The sequence below is a fragment of the Cricetulus griseus genome, chromosome 4, assembly GCF_003668045.3.
Source record: "Cricetulus griseus strain 17A/GY chromosome 4, alternate assembly CriGri-PICRH-1.0, whole genome shotgun sequence".
Taxonomy (NCBI): Eukaryota; Metazoa; Chordata; class Mammalia; order Rodentia; family Cricetidae; genus Cricetulus; species Cricetulus griseus.
Window position 1 is genome coordinate 40,785,934 of NC_048597.1, and position 19,620 is coordinate 40,805,553.

Consider the following 19,620-nt stretch of genomic DNA (forward strand, 5'->3'; position numbering starts at 1 on the left):
GTTTCTAAATCATGGTACTTTTTTTCTGACTAATTATTGAGGGCATTCTTCATAAACCATTGAAATTTGCCCTCTGTCAAGATAAATTTTATTGTTTAATAAGTTACATAGCAGAGCATAAAAAGGAAGGATAAGCTAAGGAGAGGATGAATGGGATATGTGTGAACCAAATCCCTGAAGATTTTAGTGTAAAAACCAAATGGTAGGGAAAACAAAACATGAGCTCAAATGAAAAGAAATTATAGAAGTTAGGTCTCAGGGTCTTGGCAGTACCCTGAGAGTGTTTTAAGTTTACACATTGCTTTGCATATAGACATTCATTTTTAGATCCTCTACACAATCATTTAATATATATAAATCAATTAAATTAAGTAACTTTTGTGTATCCTAAGTTTTGGGATTGTCATTGACTGGAACTACTTTCCACTTTATGAATTCTAATCTGTTATATTTTAAAATGTCCAATAAATTAATAAGCTCTGTATATTTTGAAAATGCTTTTGTACTTTCACATGTCTTGGATATAGATTCACAGTATTGAAAAAAGTAAAATTTTTGTTTTTTTTTCTCAAAACTTTGGTATCAACATTCATTTGTCACTAAAGCTTTCAAGTCCACTTAGACTGTACATTTAACTTTAGATGTAGCAATATATGTTTATTGTTTGCTTTATTGTAGTCTAGCTAGAAATTTTATATAATATGTGCTGTTTGCAGCATTTTACTATATTAAAACCCATGGAAACCCTAAAAGTTTGAACCTTGATTTGTATAGAGAAGTATGAGCTTTAAATAAGGAGGGTGATCTGTTGAATTAATTTCTTAGTCTATGGAGTGAATTATCTGCTATTCCTTACCTGTTCAGCCACAAAGAACATCTTTTTGCTGACAGTAATCTGTGATCAGCCCCATGGTCATTTTGACTTCACTGCAATTTTATAACTGCTTAGGCTGTGTCTGTGAAAACCCTGTGGTTCTACATGTAAGGGTGTAAGGCATAAGGGGCTGTAAAGCCAGGGAAGCCAAAGTATTGTTTTTAATGTCTGTACTCCAGTTGAACAGAGTGAATGGCTCTTGGAATAGGAAGGCTTGCATGCACAAATGGGTAAGTTCACATTTAGATGAGTTCCATATTTTCCTTTTTTTGGAGTTTTATTAAACAAACACAGATCTTTAAAACTTTTAGAACCACTAAGTGACTTCTTAGAATGGTGAGCAAAATGCAGGCTACCTTTACAATGTTTACTGTTACTGGAAGTTTCACAAAATAGTTATATTGTCACTTACACATGTTTCTTTCCATCAAAAAATAAAAATAAAAAGCTGGGTGGTGGCGACACAAGCATTTAATCCTAGCACTTGGGAGGCAGAGGCAGGTGGATCTGTGAGTTTGAGGTTCTATAAAGTGAGTTGTAGGACAGATAACCAGGACTACACAGTGAAATCTTGCTTAAAAAACAAAAACAAAAACAAAAACAAAAGCCAAAATCAACAAAAAATAGAGTGTTTTCTGAAAATTCATTCTATTCTTAGATAAGAATGTTTAGGGGTTTGTTTTATAGAGATTCTCGATTCCTTTTTTTAAAAAATTAGAACTTGGTAAGATTATGCCTTTTACTTTTAAATTCCTATAAAACCACCATGGACAAATGAAAAGCTTGCCATGAAGATGGTATATGACAGTATATATCATTCTAGGAATAAAGTAACTTGTCTGGTATATCATTATGCTAAAATTTTCAATCAGTTGTCAGTGATAGACACTCAAACTGTTACACTAAAGAACTGTTGTTTTGCCAGGTGTTGGTGGTGCACACACCTTTAATCCCAGCATTTGGGAGGCAGAGGCAGGAGGATCTCTGTGAGTTCGAGGCCAGCCTGGTCTACAGAGCGAGTTGAGTACAGTACAACCTCCAAAGCGATACAGAAAAACCCTGTCTCGAAAAACCAAAAACCAACCAACCAACCAAACAAAAAGAACTGTTGTTTTGATAGTTATTGTTATGACTGTACTCCTTAGTGTAGGAAAGCTGCAGATTAGGGACTCCAGGCTTTTACTCGTGATGTTGATTATTGTAACATTAATAAATTCTAAATTATCACCCCCACCCTCACCCTGACCTTTTATTTAAAGATGGGTTCTTGTTTTATAGTTCAGGCTGGTCGTGAACTCAGAAACCTGCTTCTGCTTGACCAAATGCTGGGATTATGGGCCTGTACTACCATATCTGGCTTTATTTTATTTTTTTGTGTGTCTTTCAAAGCTACCTAAGTGTAGTTCACTGACTGATTACTAATGGAGTGTAGTGGTGCACAAAACAAAAGGACAAAGAAATGAATCTGTGTGTAGCTGTCAGACTTTATTTTTCTGGGTTGTGGAAATTCAAATTTTCTACTTTTCCTTCTTCTCATTTTTCTTTACCCTGCCTTCCGTTTATCTTCGGCCACTTCTTTCATCTCTCCTCCCTTTTTCTCCTTTTTTCTTTTTTCAAGACAGGGTTTCTCTGTGTAGCTTTGGAGTCTGTCCTAGCACTCATTCTGCAGACCAGGCTGGCCTTGAACTCATAGAGATCCACTTGCTTCTGCCTCCTAAATGCTGGGATTAAAGGCTGTGCCACCACAGCCTGGCCTTTTTATCTCCTTCTTAGCCTTCCTTCCTCTCCCAATATCCCTCTGAGCCTGTACTCAGTAATATTGCCTGTCAATATTTTAAAATGAGAATATGGAGGTAAATTTTATTTTTTAAACTTTCATATGATTTTAAAAATATATACGTTTCGAGTCATTTTAGTATTTAATTCTGCTTATATAATAAACTTGTTGGTAAATGAATTTGAGAATGTAAATGTCCCTACATGTGAGTGTCATTTGGGATAGTGTTATGAGGAGGCTTTAGTGGGACCGTGTGAAATGTAGACGACACCTGTTGTTTTGATGCAGTAGATTGAACTAAATTCCCTGTTCTTTCTTATTTTTGAAGGTGATAGGATGACTATGTAGTTTGATTAATATTCACTGGAAAGCTGAGTGTGTTTTGAAGAACTGTTTCCCAAATTGTTTTACACTGGGAGGCAGAGAGAAAGCTAACTTGGATTGAGAGCCTCCATTTATTAGTTCACTTTCCATAATAACTTTCAGATGAAGAGTGTCCCTGTTTTAATGACAAAGAAACCAAGTCCCAGGATGAGTAATTTGTCTGAGATCACACAGCTAGTGAGGGATTTTGCCAGGTGTAGACTGCTAGTGTGCACTGCTGTGGTCTCCTGGGGCTTTATCTATATTTACCTGCCATTAGGGCCACATTCCAAGAAGCTAGACATGGAAAGGTTTGGACAAAGTTTCCACCAAGGAGTACTTGGGTTTTCTTTCTCTCAAAGGAGAAGTCTTCATTTTGAAATGATAGGACTCTTTTCTGTACCACTTTTAAAGGTGAGTCTCAACTTGGGACTAATGCATGAGATTACTGTGAAAGGCAAAACCAACTCCAAACTTAGTTTACAAACTAGTCAGCTTTCTTTTTTATTGGTTTGTCTGGTATGGAAATGCTGATAGCCATTATTGCTTTTAGTATTTATTAGTTCCTTTCATGTCAGTAGAAATTATTGCTTATTGTATGAGCAGTTGACTTTTATTAACTATGAATGTGATGTTTGTGTTCTGGGATTTTTAAATACCCAATCAGTAACAATATTTTAGTAGAGGAATTTGGCAGTATAATATGGGCAGTATTGTAAGGTAGTTTTCTGACATTTACTTTGAAAGAAAATTCAATATTAGTGGAAAAATTTGTGAGTATATTTTAGTTCACAGCATTCATATCTGAGTGCCCATTGATCAAACATGATCCAATTTGTAGCCAGAAGTTCCAGATTCATCACTTTTTGAAAGTGGGTTGAGGAGATATGTGTTTTTCCTTCATTTTACCTAAGAAAGTTGTTTCTATTTCTATTGTGATAAGTAGAATATATTCTATAAAAGTTTGCGTAGGAAAATATTGTTTAAAAATAGAAAGTAAGTGGTTTGTTACTAAGATCTATATTTTTCCGAAATCATTTTTTAAAGGTTTATCTTTGCATATGAAGTATTTGTCTGAATGTATGTTTTGGTACTACATGTGTTCATGCAGTGCCTGTAGAGGCAGAAGAGGATGTTACATCCCTGGAACTGAAGTTATAGGAATAGGAGTTACAGAACTGAAGCCAGGAACCAAACCCAAGGGCAGTACCACTAAGCTGAGCATCTCTCCAGCTGCTCAACAACACCCCTCCCCGCCCCCAGGTTTCTCTGTGCAGACCTGACTGTTCTGCCTCCTGAGTGCTGGGATGAAAGGTGTGTGCCACCACCACCCAGCTAGGTTGTATGTGCCAGTTAGTTTCCCCAGCTCCCAGAGCTGAGAGCTGAACTCAAAGGAGGGCTTGTGTGCTTGCTAGACTAGGCAAGTGCTCTACCACTGAGCTAAATCACTAACCCTCAATTGTCTTTTAAATCTGAAAGTTGAGTGCTCAGGATAGTTCAATTATAGAAGATTTCAAGTTTGCTTTCTTAGAATGGGTCTTGTGAACACCATGTTTTGGTAAAGTAGCATTTGTGGGTAGTCATCTTATTAGAATATTGCTTTTCTTGCATTGGTCAAATAATGTACCAAAGGTGCTGGCCTTCCATTTGTTGTTTTACCCCCTCCCCCACTGCTTTCATACTGTTCTCATTCAAGTAGGTTGTAACTTGAATTAATTTAATTTATGAAAATTGACACACTTCTTTCTCCTTGATATCCCAAGTTATACTCAAATAACAATATTTTCCAGATAAAGAAATTTGATCAAGTGCTGATGAGATTTAACTAGTCAACTCTTGTCAGTGTAATTCAACATTTATGGATCAAGTGCCTACTGTATGCTGATACTTGACCTGGATTTTGGATATATAAAAATAAATATAAAATAATCCTTGTCCTCAAAGCAAACATGTAGCCAGAGGATGTAATATCAGTCATATACACTAATATGTACTAGTTTTTCTAATAGTTGGGGTATAAAATAGTACTAAGTAATAAATACCAGTGAAAAACATGTCAATATGGGTGGGAGATCGTCTTCCTATGATACTTGTCTTTGTCCTAATTGTCATTAATTATAGACTAATTAGTCTGAGCACCAGGGTCTGTTTTTAAAAATTAAGTTTATAGTTGGTGGTATGTCTGTAATCCCAGCATTTGTGAGACAGAGACTCTGGAGGGTGATGGCAAATTCCAGGCCGGTCTGGTCTACATAACGATTGCCAAGCCAGTAAGGGCTAACTGTTGGGACCTTTTCTCAAAAACCAAGCCAACCCCCCCAAACAAACACCTCCCTAAATCAATCTCAATGTAAAAAAATCAAGTTTGTGATGTTAATTTTTAAGTTTATTTGAACATCAGTACACCCTTTTGATTGGTTTACAAGGCCACTAACTTTTGGTAACACTTAATTCAGAGTTGTATTTCAGTCAAGTTTTTAAAAGTTTGCTTTGTAGCTATTACTATTAATGTCATTGTTGTTCTTTTGTTTAAGTTAAAGAGTGCAAGCTATGGAACCAGCTCGATGGAACACAAATCAAGAGATACATTAACCATAGAGGTTATTACAGGTGGAGAGAGAGAGAGAGAGAGAAAAAGAGAGAGAGAGAGAGAGAGAGAGAGAGAGAAAAGAGAACGGGGAAGGGAGCAAAAAGGAAGGGGAAGGGCCAACACATGGAGGTGCTCACTTAAAAGGGTAAACTTGCAGGTGCTTGTGTAGCCCCATAAAGAGTGACATAGCCATGATGTGGCCACGCAACACAGGGCCCTTTGAGCTGCCTGAGTATCTGCCTGAATGCAGATATGCATGTCCCACCCATTGTCAGGGGGCGGGGTCAGCATGGGACCAGGTTCCAATAGCCATAATCTGTAATGATATCATGATTGAACACAAGTGTCTATGTGATGTCTCAGAAAGGATTCCATATACACCAATGGTAAAATTATGACTAATGGAATAGAATAGTAAATGTGAACTAGATGTAAGAGGGCCCAAAGACATGCATATATGTACTATAGTCACTAATACTTTTACTTAGATAAATTGCTCAAGTATTAACATGGAGTCTATAGAAGCCCATGAGAGATAACAGTAAGTTGTGCCAAGTTCTGTTATCAAGTAGTTTTCACGTTTTCCAGGATGTTTTCAACCTGTACTAAATAATTTCTAATTTAGGAAGCTTTGGGACTGGTGGACACAGTGTTCCCAGTTGTCAACTCAGGGTGCTTTTTATAACACATAGATTCAGAAATGATATCATAAGGAAGAAGCTAACCTCGGAAAATAGTTCTTTATAAAGTCACATCATGGATAATGACTGTAATGTTTTCAGCAGAGTGGCAAAGAGGAGCGAAACACAGCGATTAATAATCTGAGTCTTTTTTCCATTCTGTTTTGGAGCCATTTGGCTTCATTGAAGAACAAGCATTAAATCTCAGTATTTCCCAATCCTCATGGAAATAATGAATGTCTTTACAAGTCTCATATGTAGACACGTGTTGTGATCTTATTTGGTGCTGTAAAGGCTCAGGGCCCAGAGCACTTATTCAGATTTGTTGTCAGTCTGGGCTTTGTTTTATGTTAACGATTTTATGCTTGACCTCTGTGTAAACAATGGAAATTGAACACATTTTCGAAAGGGTGGAGGGATGGGATCACTCTGTTTGTAACAGAGCTGTGAGAACTTACTCACATGAGTAGTGGTGAGCGTGTTGTGGGAAACTGATGTCATGAAGCATTTGCTTTCCTTTTAATTTCCTTAAATGTGATCTTCGGTATCATTCCTGACATATAGATGTCAAATACAATAGGCAGCCTTTGAGCCAAATGTGCAGATCTTAGGAATTAGGAAAGATGTGTACTTTTCTCCATTAATTAAATGGTTTCATAAAAAGTTTTGGCCCTGTTTGATGATATAATTTCAGGACACCTCATATTTATTTCTAATTGATACTCACTTAGCAGTGGATACTGGTTTTACAGATTGAAGTTTTATCACCAAATATCAATGTAGTAAATGTTTCCTAAAGTATATATTGGGGAACTGTGTAAATGCAGTATTATTTTGCTAGAGGCATCACAGTACCTTATTGCAAGTTATACTACGGATAATAACGATAATGACTTTATTATTAATAGCTATAGTAACAAGAACAGTGTAAAAAGATATATTGACCAATGAAGTAAAATAGAGAACTACAAAATGAACCCACACAATTATAGCCAAGTAATTAAAAAGTCTATTTACTTAATTTGTGTACGACTGTGCCTTTACGAGTGTATGTGCATATGTACAGTCCAGGTGCAGAGGCTGCAAGAAGGCATCTTTTTTTGTTTTTTGGGTTTTGTTGTTGTTGTTTGTTTTTTCGAGACAGGGTTTCTCTGTGGCTTTGGAGGCTGTCCTGGAACTAGCTCATGTAGACCAGGCTGTCCTCAAACTCACAGAGATCTGCCTGACTCTGCCTCCCAAGTACTAAGACTAAAGGCATGTGCCACCACCGCCCAGCTGCAAGAAGGCATCTTCTATCCTCCTTTTACTCTATTTCTTGCATCTGGGTGTCTTTCTGAGCCTGGGGCTATCATTTTCTGGGCTAGGCTAGAAATCAGCAAGCTCCTTCCTTGTTCCAGCCTCCCTTGAAGCTGGGGTTACAGACATGCAAAGGACTCCTGACTTGTTGTATTGGATCTATGATCCAAACTGCCCCTCATGATTGCATAGCAAATGCTCTCAATTGCTGAGCCATTTCCACCCCCCACACCCTTAATTTTTGACAATGATGTAAAATACAAGACATTAGAGAAAAGACAGCCTCTTCAACTGTGTCTGGGAAGTTTGGATAGCTACATACAGAAGAATAAAATTAGATTTATATTTTTCAACCTGTATAAAATCAATTCAAGATGGATCAAAGACTGAACTTAATACAGAAACTCTGCAACTGCTGGAAGAAAACATTAGCAAACACTTTAAGATAGGAAAGAACTTTTTGAAAAGGTCTCCAGTAGTACAGGAAATAATATCAATAATTGACCAATGTACTTGCATGAAGGTGTCTTCTATACTGCAAACAGTCAAAAAATGGAGAGACAGCATAGAATTAGAAAAACAGCATATAGAATTAGAAAACAATCTTTGCCAGCTACCATCTGACTATAAAGAGCTCCAAAATATAATATTAAAACCCATGTTAGCTGTTTAGTAAATGGCCAAATGAACAGTTTTTGAAAGAAGAAACAGAAATGGCCAATACACATTTGAAAAAATATTCAGCATCCTTTGTCAGTCATCAGGGAAATACAAATTAAAACTGCATTCAGACTTTGTCTCTCACCTGAGTCAGAATGGCTATTGTGAAGAAAACAAATACCAGCAAATGTTGGTGAGGATGTGGGAAAGACAAATCCTTTATACAATGGAGTTGTAACCTGGTATAGTTATTATGGAAATCAGTATGGAGGTTCCTCCAAAATATAAGATGTATGAATCTTGCTGTCTCACTCTGGGTGGCCCCTGAAGAAATCTGTGAGTCACAAGAATCCACAAAGATCCATGTTTATTATTTATTACTGTGCTGTTTACAATAGTTGATGTGGAATCAGTTTGGATGCTAACCAACAGACAAATGAATAAAGGATGTGTTATGTATACACAGTGGAGTTATTTTTTTCAGTTGTAAAGAATATGTTTTTTTTGCAGGAAAATAGGATTGAAGATCATCAGATTGAGAGAATTCAGATTCAAATGGATATCATGTTTCTTCTCATATATTACAGAAAAGTAGAAGACTGAGAGGAGGAAGGAACTAAGGGAGGGCTGAGGTGTGAAGAGGAGGAGGTAATGGGGTAGGAGATGAACTATCACACTTTCCTAGAGTCTAGATTTATCTATATATGTTTTTATATATACATGAAAGCAAAAGGGAGACTATTTGTATGGAAGAAGGGGCTAGTGAGAAGAGAGGATGGAGGGGCAGTAGAGGTATGAATATGAGCAAGGTACAATGATGCATATGTGTGAAAATGTCATAATGAAACTCATTATTTTTGTGCCAACTGAAATTAATAATGAAGAAGACCAGTAATGTTTGCAGAACAAAAAGACGGTGGCTCTGGTGCTAGGATATTTCTAATGTAGTAATAACACATAGCCACTCTGAAATAGAAAGCCAAGGGCTCATAACATTCATGTGTTATAGGCCTGATGGATATAGGATGATAAAACATGATTAAAAATGGAAATTCGGGTGGACTTGAAATTTAACTTTGCTTATATAAGCATCTCTAGCTATTTCCTCAAAATGCTTGTTCAATCTAAATGAGAGAAAATGGGGCAATGGAGAACCCAGGTTAACCCTCCTTGGGCCAGACATTCCTCCCTAAATGTATGCTCATCCAAACTTCTGGCCTCCAGGTTTAAAACGATGTTCTTGTCAGTAAAAGAATTTGAGGATATATCCTTGATGTCTTTATATTTATTTATAAATTGCATGTAACAGGTTATTATACAACAAAGTAAAAGATTAGCTACAAAGATCAAGTTTTCAAAAAGAATCTTATGTTTTTCTCTCATTCCAAATAGACTATCTTGTTTATATTTTGGGGTTCAAGAACCCCACTGCGGAAAACACTTTTCAAAACTGGTCAGTGCCACACCAATTTTAAGTTGTGTGAGAATCAGAGGCTTTGCCTTGTCCATTGTTATTTCCCTTAGCGTATAGAGTGTGGCAGGGAATCCAGAATACTATTAAATGGATATGCAGATCAGGATGTTTGGTAAGGGTAAGGACAGAGTGTAGCTCATGCATGAGGAATCTGGTAAGAATGGGAATTGTTTTTCCTTGCTGTATAATTTGTGCCTCTAAAAGTGCCTGCCACAGGGGGACTCAGTAAATATTAGCTTGCAATACAGGAGTGTGGAGGTATCTGGCAGAATCCACAGGTTGATGTGTGCTATGAAAAGTTTGAGGATAATGTATGGAGGAGACATTCTGTATAGATAGGTGGAATGTTCAAGTGGTAGGGTTTAGAGAGCTAGCAAGAATGTTTCCAGGGAAACATTGGAGACCTCAGATCTTAAAGGTAACATGGAGACCATCTTAGACAGTGAGGTCTGATTTTACTCATCTTTGTACCCAGTGTGGTATGTGTTCTAGGATGTGGTTAGTAGGTGTCTGGTTAATCTTTGTTGAATTGGTTTGTTTTATACTGCACATTGTGGGTAGGAGTGGATCAGAGACCTATAAATGAATGCCGTACTGGCAGTGCTGTCCACAAGGATATGCTGTGGTGACCTAAAACTGCTCTGGTCTTATTCCTTCTTCCCCAGTACTAAAAATGGGTAGGTCATGTGTCATCCCAACCTTACACTATCACAAGCAGAACCAAATTTATTTGCAAATAAATTTTAGAAAGGTATTTTACATTTTCTCTATTGCTTTGGAATTATCTTATTCAAACTTTTTCTTTTAAAGGTGGTAGAAATTTCTAGCTAGATTATGTTCTTACCTATACCACCAGCCTAGTTCTGTATACCCACTTAGAGTGTTTTTGAGCTCCTATCATGTTCTAGGTGCTGACCTACTGGAACTTCCTAACCTTGGAGTGACAGTTTAAAATTACCTTTTGTGTTATTGACTGATGCTGGAGTTGGGGAGGACAGACATTATCTCTCAGAGGAGCTGGGACCATTAGTTTTCTCCTTTAAAAACTAGCCACATGAATGCAGTCCTTTGCCTCTGCCATACCCATCAAGACAGGTACATGTTTATTTAAAGCAGTTTCACATCTGCACACGAAATAAACTACAGAATTCTAATTTGCTTTTCTAATGCCTTGTAGCAAATGTAGGAAGTTCCCTATTTATTGTCTTACAAAGACAGCCTGGTCTTCCCCAGCTATCCACAAATGAATGCAACTTTAATTTCTTTTCAGAGATCCTTTTGCATCTTTAGGGTGATCTCCAAGTAATAGTTAAGACAGCTTTGTTCTTATCTTGTTTGCCATTAACTTACCAGATCTTTATTTCAAGGCTGTAACCCTTATTACTACTGCACTATGGTAAAATCTTATACTTGTAATATAGAATCTGTATTGTTATTTAATTGATATGATCTTATTTGTCGTTAAGAATTGTCTGTGAGGTAGCTAGTAGGATATTATTCCCATTTTACAGACAAAGATGCATGCTTAAAATTAGTGGCTTGACCCAGGTGACTGAGTTTGTACCGGCTCCCCTGAGGGCAAAATTTACATATTCTAGCCATTCTTCTAGAAAGCTGCTCCTGTGCAAGGCAGAATTTTGTTTTTGTGAGCTAAGATTTTTTTCCCCCTCTTATTTTCAACTTGTTTAGATTACTGTCACCTAGAACATCAGTGGTGTAAGAAAATAAGCTTTAGTGGTTTATGTCATAAGGCCTGCAAAATATCAATGGAATTAATCCTAAATTTCTGATGTATTTAGATGTATTTGTACTTTTTAATAAGTGTTTAAGGTAATGTGAAAAGTTTGTCTACTGACAACATTTTTTAGAGCATATGATGGAAAATAAAAGGACTATTCACTGACAAAGAATGAGCTTTGTATATGTATATGTTAGGTTCACCTCACCTTATCCCCCTTTCTTTTTCTTTCTTTCTTCCTTTTCTTTTTTCTCCTTCTTGTTTTTTTTTCCCCCCTAAGACAGGGTTCCTCTGGGTAGCCTTGGATGTCCTGAAAGTCAGAGATTTACCTGCCTCTGCCTTCCCAGTGCTGGGATTAAAGCCCCTCCCCCCCCTCTCTCTCTCTCTCTTTAAAGATGAATTCTTGCTATTTTGAGCAGGCTAGGCTTGAATTTGAGATTCAAATAGCTGGCTACAAGTATGTGCCATTGCATTGTAGTTACAGGGTCATTTTTTTTCTCTTGTGAATGTTTCTAAAATTATATGAAAATTAATTGGAAACTATCATTTGATATCTAGATATTTGAACTACTCTTATTTCCAGAATACATTCACGTCATTCATTTCATAATTGATGTCAGCTAGTGCTTTCAAAGAAATGGAGTCAAATGGTGAAGTGATCCTCCCTCTCTCTCTCTCTCTCCTCTCTCTCTCTCGCTTTCTCTCTCAGCACATTTAGGAGAGATTTCATGACCAATTAGAGGATCTAGTATAGTCTGCCAACTTTAAAAAAAGAAGGCCTTTCTATATGAAAGTTATTTAATTAATATTTTATTTATTTTTTCTTATTCATTAGTATTTTATATAATGCAGAGGTTGTATTTGTTAGGCTCTATCTCTAAATCCCTCAAGAGTAAAGAGATTATATAATTGCTTTACTGTAGGAGAATAGTAAAAGATTGATTATAGTAAAACTTCAGAACTATTTTGATTTTTTGGTGTGTGTGTGTCTGTCTGTCTGTCTCTCTCTCTCTCTTTCTCTCTCTCTCTGTGAGTGTGTGTGTGTGTGTGTGTGTGTGTGTGTGTGTGTGTATGGGATGGTGGTATATGCACAACAAACACATGAAAGCCAGAGGTTGACTGTAGGTGTCTTCCTTTCTCCATTGATTTCCACTGTATTTTTTTTGAAATGGGATCTCACAGATTCTGCTAGGCTGGCTTGCCACTCAGTTCAAGGGATTCCAATATCTCTTCTGGAACTGTAGAGCAGGCTGCTGTGGTGGGCTATTTTAACTTTTTTAAAAGTAGGGGTGCTGGGGTCCTTATGCTTACACTACATTTACTTCACTGACTGAACTATCTCTCTAGCCCTACTTAGAAAAAAAATTATTGTTTTAAAAATAGTGTCTTATGTATCCCAGACCGGCCTCAAACTTAGTTCCTATGTAGCTAAAATGATCTTGAACTTGTGATTCTCCTCCATTCATCTTCCAAATGCTGGAATTGTTAGTGTGCCTCACTATGCCTGGTTTATTAGAGCTCAGATCCAAAGCTTCCTGCATGCTAGGCAAGCACCCTTCCAATTGAGCTACATCTCTAGCCCTACATCAACTTAATTTCTGTGATTGTTATTTAGTATGATGTCTTTGGACATGCTGTATTGTTAATGAATGAAGAAATTCTGTTGAGAACTTGCAGTTTGACAAAAGTAGATTTTATACAGTTTATTTTATATAATATATAATGATAGAAGTGTTAGAACCGATGAACTTTTTCTTGTTTTTATTTAAGGTGGCATAGGAAAAGAGAAGCCTTAAGACAGTGAGGTAGAATTCCTCTCCAGACTCAGTGGCCCCACTCCTTTCTATCAACCCCTGTGGTGTAAGAATTAGCATTCTCAACTTTAGATGCAGGAGCCTGGCCTCAGTGGCTCCCCATCTTACCCATGTTATTCTTGTGGTTAGTGGACTTGGCATTCTGTCTCAGCTCATCATCACTCCCTCCCTCCACCTGCCCTTTGTTCTTTTTGCATGGCATTGGCACCACCCACTGGACCTGTGTGGACTCCCTTGGCTTTTAAAGCATGACTTTCCAGCCCAGAATAAAATGGCCTTTTCCTTATTTGTGTTGATGCATTGCCAAGCAGGTTGCTGTGTGTAATTGTTCCTCAACAGCTTGTAGAATCATTTCAACATTAAGGTAAATTTGCGAACTAAAAAGTTAATATTCTGTAGAGATGGAATATCTGTGATTAAAAATATAAAGATGAAATACCATGAATGTAAAGAGTAAATCTAAATCTGAGTTAATGTAGAAGATTGACTGTAGAAGAGATATTGCAGATCATTTGAAGTTTGAAGAAAGTCTCAGATTAAGGAAGCATGACCCAGGCATGAGTGGCAGGGCTCTGTCTGAGTATGGGACCTCTTGGGTTGTTGTTTTGCTATGGATATGGGTTTAGCTTCAGTAATGTAAAACGATGTAAAAATATTAGTTGATTGTCACTGTCTTCACATAGGATTATGTGACTTTTTGTTTCTAGTGAGCATGAAGCTAAAGCTGTATGGACACATCGTATGTTCCCTTGCTTTATGTGTTACCTTAAAATTGCCTTAATGTATCTATTACTTGAAATTACTTTATTATCTTCATATGCAAGTTCTCATTGACTTTCTGGTATCTGATTTTGATGGCTAACAGATAATAAAATGAAACATTGTTTCAGTGTAGTTCCCTGTGTTTAGAGCAAGAATTTGCAAAACAATTACACATTGTTTAATGGCACACCGGTTTAGCAAATGCCCTAAGTTTATTACAGGTGGATCTTGGGAAAAGCCACCTCAGCCTCAGCAGCTCATCCTAATCTTAAGTAGAACAGCCTTTATAACTTATTCTAGGGATGTTAGATTTGTTCTGTCCATGAAAGTGTAAACCACTCCAAGCTGATCAGGAGAAAAGGAGTTTGTAAAGCCATAGCAGAGCTAGTTTCCTAACTGCCTTGTACACCATGATGATTCATGGTGGTCGTAGTAAGAAACTTGTGTAGCTAGACAATGCCCAGTTACTACCTCGTCACGGACTGAAGCCACTCAGACACACGTGGGCAAAATGGTAAATTAAGATCCAAGGCCTTATTTCTAGCCTAGTATTTTCATAACTGTCTTTTTTTCAGAAAGTACCTCCTGTTTTCCAGTTAAAGAGAGGAGTCTGCTGTGCCTCATCAGAGTTCTGCTCCTGGGAGTTTGCTTGGCAAGTAGACACTATTTAGCCCTTATCCTCCAAAGAATAAGAACCAGCTAGTCCAGATAGGCACCCTGTGTAAATTTTAGAAAAAGGTACCTTTTTCTTGAGGTACTTTATTTCCAAATGCTGGAAAATTGTCAAAATAGATTGGTTTTCTTAGAACAAGGCATTTTATTGCTTCTGTCAGGAAATTGCCTTATAAATGTACAAAACCTTTGTATTTGATATAAATGGCCCCTCCTTGGGTTGTACATTGTGTGACTTACAGAGATGTATACAGAAACTCTGAAGCTAGTTATAGACCAGAAAATCATGACTTTAAACATAGTCATTAAAACATAAACTATAAACCTGTAGAGAGAGATCTTAAACATAAAATGCTTATTATTTATGGAACTCATTTAAAATTATAAATACAGGACAGAAGACTAAGTAGTAGAAACATTACTTCTGTAGTACAGTCATGAGAAAGGCTCTATATTCTATTACATGCCTCTTGGTTTAAACAATTTTATATATTTTTAAAGTTAGTCTTTTTAAAAAAGTTGATTAAAGAAGAAAAATATCTGACCTTTATAAAGAAGTTTTACTTTATTAGATGGGTGCTGTGATTAAATGCAAAATGAGGTTAAGCATCTACTTCTTTCATCCACCATTAAAAGCTAATAGTCACATCATATAAGGCAACTTGATGGGATTTTTAATATACCCAAAATTGGCAACCTGTGAAGAGGCAAGAATTCTCTATGAGGATTTGAGTTAGGAGAATGAAAGGGAAAAATGAGTCTTTTATAAATCTTAAGTGGCAACTAGATGGAAATAAAAGCTTTTAATTTGGTGGGATAAGGGTGATAACAGATTAGTGGAGGCAGAAAGCTTGAGTGTTGGACATAAGTCTCGATGGTGGATGTTCAGAGGGCTGAGGATTGTATAGGTTTAATCCCTTGCATGTTTATAATGATAATGTAGCATCTACATTTGTGCTAGTCCCTAAAATGATTAAAAAACAAAACAAGGGTGATGATTACTTTCTTATTCTTTAAGGAATGGCAATTAGTTCGGTTATTTATCAGGAAGACCATTACCTATGTGATTGTGGGGGAGTTAGCTTTTGTTCTCTGGCTCCAGCTCTCTCAAGTTTGGGTCCTACTCAGTAGGCAGTGATGATGTGTTAAGTGGTTAAAAACCACAATTTTGGGAGGGCTTTCATTCACCCCAGTGATGTAGGTGACTATAAAACACAGGGCTCCAAACATTTTGCAATGGTGTTTTCTTACCAGTCCTCACAGTTTGGTAGAAGGGGCAGTGAGACAACCCTGATTTGTAGGAAAAAAGTCGGCCTGGATAAGTTAGCTCAAAGGTGCTAATTGTTTCCAGCAGGAAAATTACACATGGAAGCTCGAGGTAATCCTGGACCCTTGGCTTATGTTTAGGTCCTGAGAGCTAATGATCAGTTTTCCTACACTGTAATACCTAACCTGCCTTTTCTGCAGTCCCCTAAGCTCTCAGCAGACTGATAGTTGATGTTGGCATTGGCACACTGCTGCACATCCATGTTTTCATTCTTTTAACTCCAGATTTCACAATAATGTTACTCATTTCCCAATTACTTCAGTCAAAAATTTATTATTTTATTTTACCATTGTTGTAAGTTTAGGAAATGTAGTGTGGTTAGCTTAAGGATCATTATTTTTAGAGCTGATTGTCAGAGGAGGGTAATGGTTTGTTTATTTTGGCCAACGTAAAATTCAGGTGTTTTAGATTCCATGGGAGACAGGGTCACATGATTAAGCAAGTCATTATTAGGTGATTTTAGTGATGTTTTTCTAGGGATGTATAATCTTTTTGAAACAGGGTTTCTCTGTGTAACAGCCCTGGCTGTCCTAGAACTTGCAAAGGCCAACCAGGTTGGCCTTGAACTCAGAAATATGCCTGCCTCTGCCTCCTGAGTGCTGGGAATAAGGGCATGAGCCACACCACCAGTGTATAATCTTATTTATATGAAATAATTTCTGCAAAACATTTGTATTAGAAATTCATAACATTGTTTTTTTTTTTTCCTTTTTTTAAAGACAAGGTCTCACTATGTAGCACTGGCTAGTCTGGAACTCACTATATAGATTAGAGTAGCCCAGAACTCACAGAGATCTATCTGCCTCTGATTCTTGAGGGCTGGGATTAAAGATATGCACCATCACACTAGGCTGAAAACTCTCTGAATTTTTACTTTCATTTTAGTTTATGGAAAAACTTGGGATTATTGAGTTAAATAACCAAGCCTTATATTTGTATACAAACCTATAGCAACTATATGTTAATCTAAAAAATGCTAAATAAGGTCATCTTGTTAATTTAAGATACATAATCATAATATTTTGGGGCCTAGTGAACTATCTTATTTAACTATAAGATGTTATGGTTATGTAAAAGTGATACCTGTTTTTTTTTTGTCCCCAACTATGTTTATTTTTAGAAAAAAAAATAGTTGTATTGATTTGCTGAATACTTTCTTACCTGACTAGTTTCTGCTATGGTCTTCAAACATAGCTGCTCTGCTAGTACACTTATTGTGACTTGTGAGTAATGAATATTTTAGGTAAACTTCTTAATGTTCACAGTGAAAGATTGATCAATGCATGCTTCTTTGCCTTAAAAGTTTTTTTAGCTATTTGATTAGCAATTACTAAGTTGTTTTGTATCATGAAACAATACTAGAAAACTGTTTCTCCCTAATATGAAATAGCTCAAACTGTCAATTTTTTTTTATGAAAGTTTCTATGAATAGTGAATTTTCTTTGAATCTTAGACACAGGGTTATGGTACAGGCCATATTAAATATACTACAAAACTGTAAGGGCAATTGGAAAGAATTTATGATGATTCTTTAAACAGTGTCTTTAGTAAACTAGTGGTATTGGTGGCTGTTCATAGCATACCTTCTCAGTTAATCTTACTGAGTGTTATGTTATCTTAGTTCTGCATGTGATTACTGTTCTTTGCTTGACATGACAGTACCTGGTTGAATACCTAATATGTAATTGAGTTTTTATGGATGGATGAAGTATAAAGAATTTAGAGTTTTTCTGATCACATAAGTTTGATATCTGATCAGTTCTAGATTTCTGTGACATGTATTCCAGTTGGTTTACTTTTAGCATTGTATCTGTCTTAACTTTCAAGAAATGAAGAAAATACGATATTAATTATGTATTTATGATCTGTTTGTATACGTTTGTATACAAGGTACACTTCTATACAATTTTCAGTCTATCAAAAGTCATAATATTAGTAGATATAATTTACCTAAATCCCCCAACTTGTCTCCTCTTCTGTGTTTTTTAAAACCCCCTTTTCTATTCTTTTATACATTTTGAGGCAGGGCTCTGACAGGATGAGTCCCATACCTGGAATCACATAAGAGAGATTAGTATCTAAGTCCAAAGCCACTTCCTTTTCTACTGCTCTCCAATGCCTGGAGTTTTTTTCAGTTTCTGGACAGTTGTTTGTTTTTCTCATTTGCTTAGTTCCATTTTCAATATCGTAGATATAGCTCTGATCCCAGGTACAGTCTCAGAAAATTAAGTTGGTCTTTTAAATATTCACCTGGGGGGTAGCATGCTTTAGAATTATGATCATAGGTCAGAACACTATTTGAGTGTTATTCATGACACTGTTAGCTATGTGTAAGTAGGTAAGGTACATAACCTCCACATAGTTTGCCTTTTTCATCTATAAACAAAGACAATATTAGTTAGCTTTTGGAGTCATTTTCAGAATTAAAAAATGTAACCTATGTAAAGTACTTGAAGCTTTGCATATAGGCAGTCAGCATTTATATACTCATACTTTTTGTTTTAAACTAAAAAGATACTCTGGTTTATTAAGTGTCTTCAGTATATCTAACTATTAACTTGTCTATTAAAATGAAATATGTAACCTTACATATCATTTATAATGAAAGAACAAAATTCAGAAAATGAAGGATTTTTTTTTGTTTTTTTTTAGTGGTGAGGTAGGGGACACTGACGATACAGAATAGTATACCTATAAAGATGATAAGAAGGGAGATAGCTAGACCATTATTTAAATAAGAAATGAATTGAAATATTTGCTTAATAAACATTTATTGAACTGACTGAGATAGGCACTAGTTTAATCTCTAGACTATATTACTGTTAATCAGACGGTTGTAATGTTAGCTTTATGGAGCATACTTTCTAGTAGGGGAAAAACAGACAAAATATGTGAGCTGTCTGTGATGTTAGTTGCTTATAGTCAAAGGCAAAGCAAAAGGACAGTCAAAGAGTGGAGCTTGCTCTTTCTCTGTGGCTTGTTGTTCACTAGGGGCCACACTCTGTACAGAACTGTACAAGTCTAGAAGGGTGTGTTTGAAGATGGTAAGTAAGAATAGTGTTAACTTCAGGGATGCTTGTCCTCTTGCACTGTCTTTCCAGTGCATTTCATCGTTTGAAGGCATTTCTGTTGAGCTCAAAGACATTAAGTACATAAGGACTCCTCTGTTGTGCTTGGAAGAGGACACCTGGTACTTTGGATGCCCTTTTTCTGTGACTGGCAAAATTAGGGGCAAGCCACACATATTCCTTGTAGCTAAAGTACTTGTAGATCTTTTAGTTTTTGTTTTTAATTTGTGGTAGAGGTTAAGTGAGTTAGTAATAGACATTTAGAACTGAGAAGAATGTAAAGAGCATTGCTTATTTTGGATTTTTTTTTTTTTTTGAGACACAGTATCAAACTCAGGACTTCCTGTCACAGACTCCCAGATACTGCACTGGCTAGCATGCATGTACTATTTTCTTAATTTCTTAACTTAAAAAAAAAAAAAAACAAAAATGCCAAGGAACGTACATTAAAATTTTAATTAATTTACAAGGAGCCAAGAAAAAAAGGAAAATAATTAATGTTGAGCTAGTATTTTCTTTTCAAAA

The 19,620-nt window shown here is 36.4% G+C and overlaps 1 protein-coding gene across 10 annotated transcripts in view; it reads left to right on the top strand.

Annotated features, from left to right (window-relative positions):
- Bbx (BBX high mobility group box domain containing) overlaps positions 1-19,620 on the top strand; it is a 247,239-nt gene that overhangs the window by 8,762 nt on the left and 218,857 nt on the right. The window contains exon 3 of one of the 10 annotated variants that reach the window (XM_035444510.1): positions 14,604-14,680. The exons of the other annotated variants lie outside the window; for them this stretch is intronic. The gene's annotated coding sequence lies outside the window, so the exon portion shown is untranslated. The remainder of the gene's footprint in view (positions 1-14,603; positions 14,681-19,620) is intronic. 10 annotated transcript variants of the gene reach the window in all.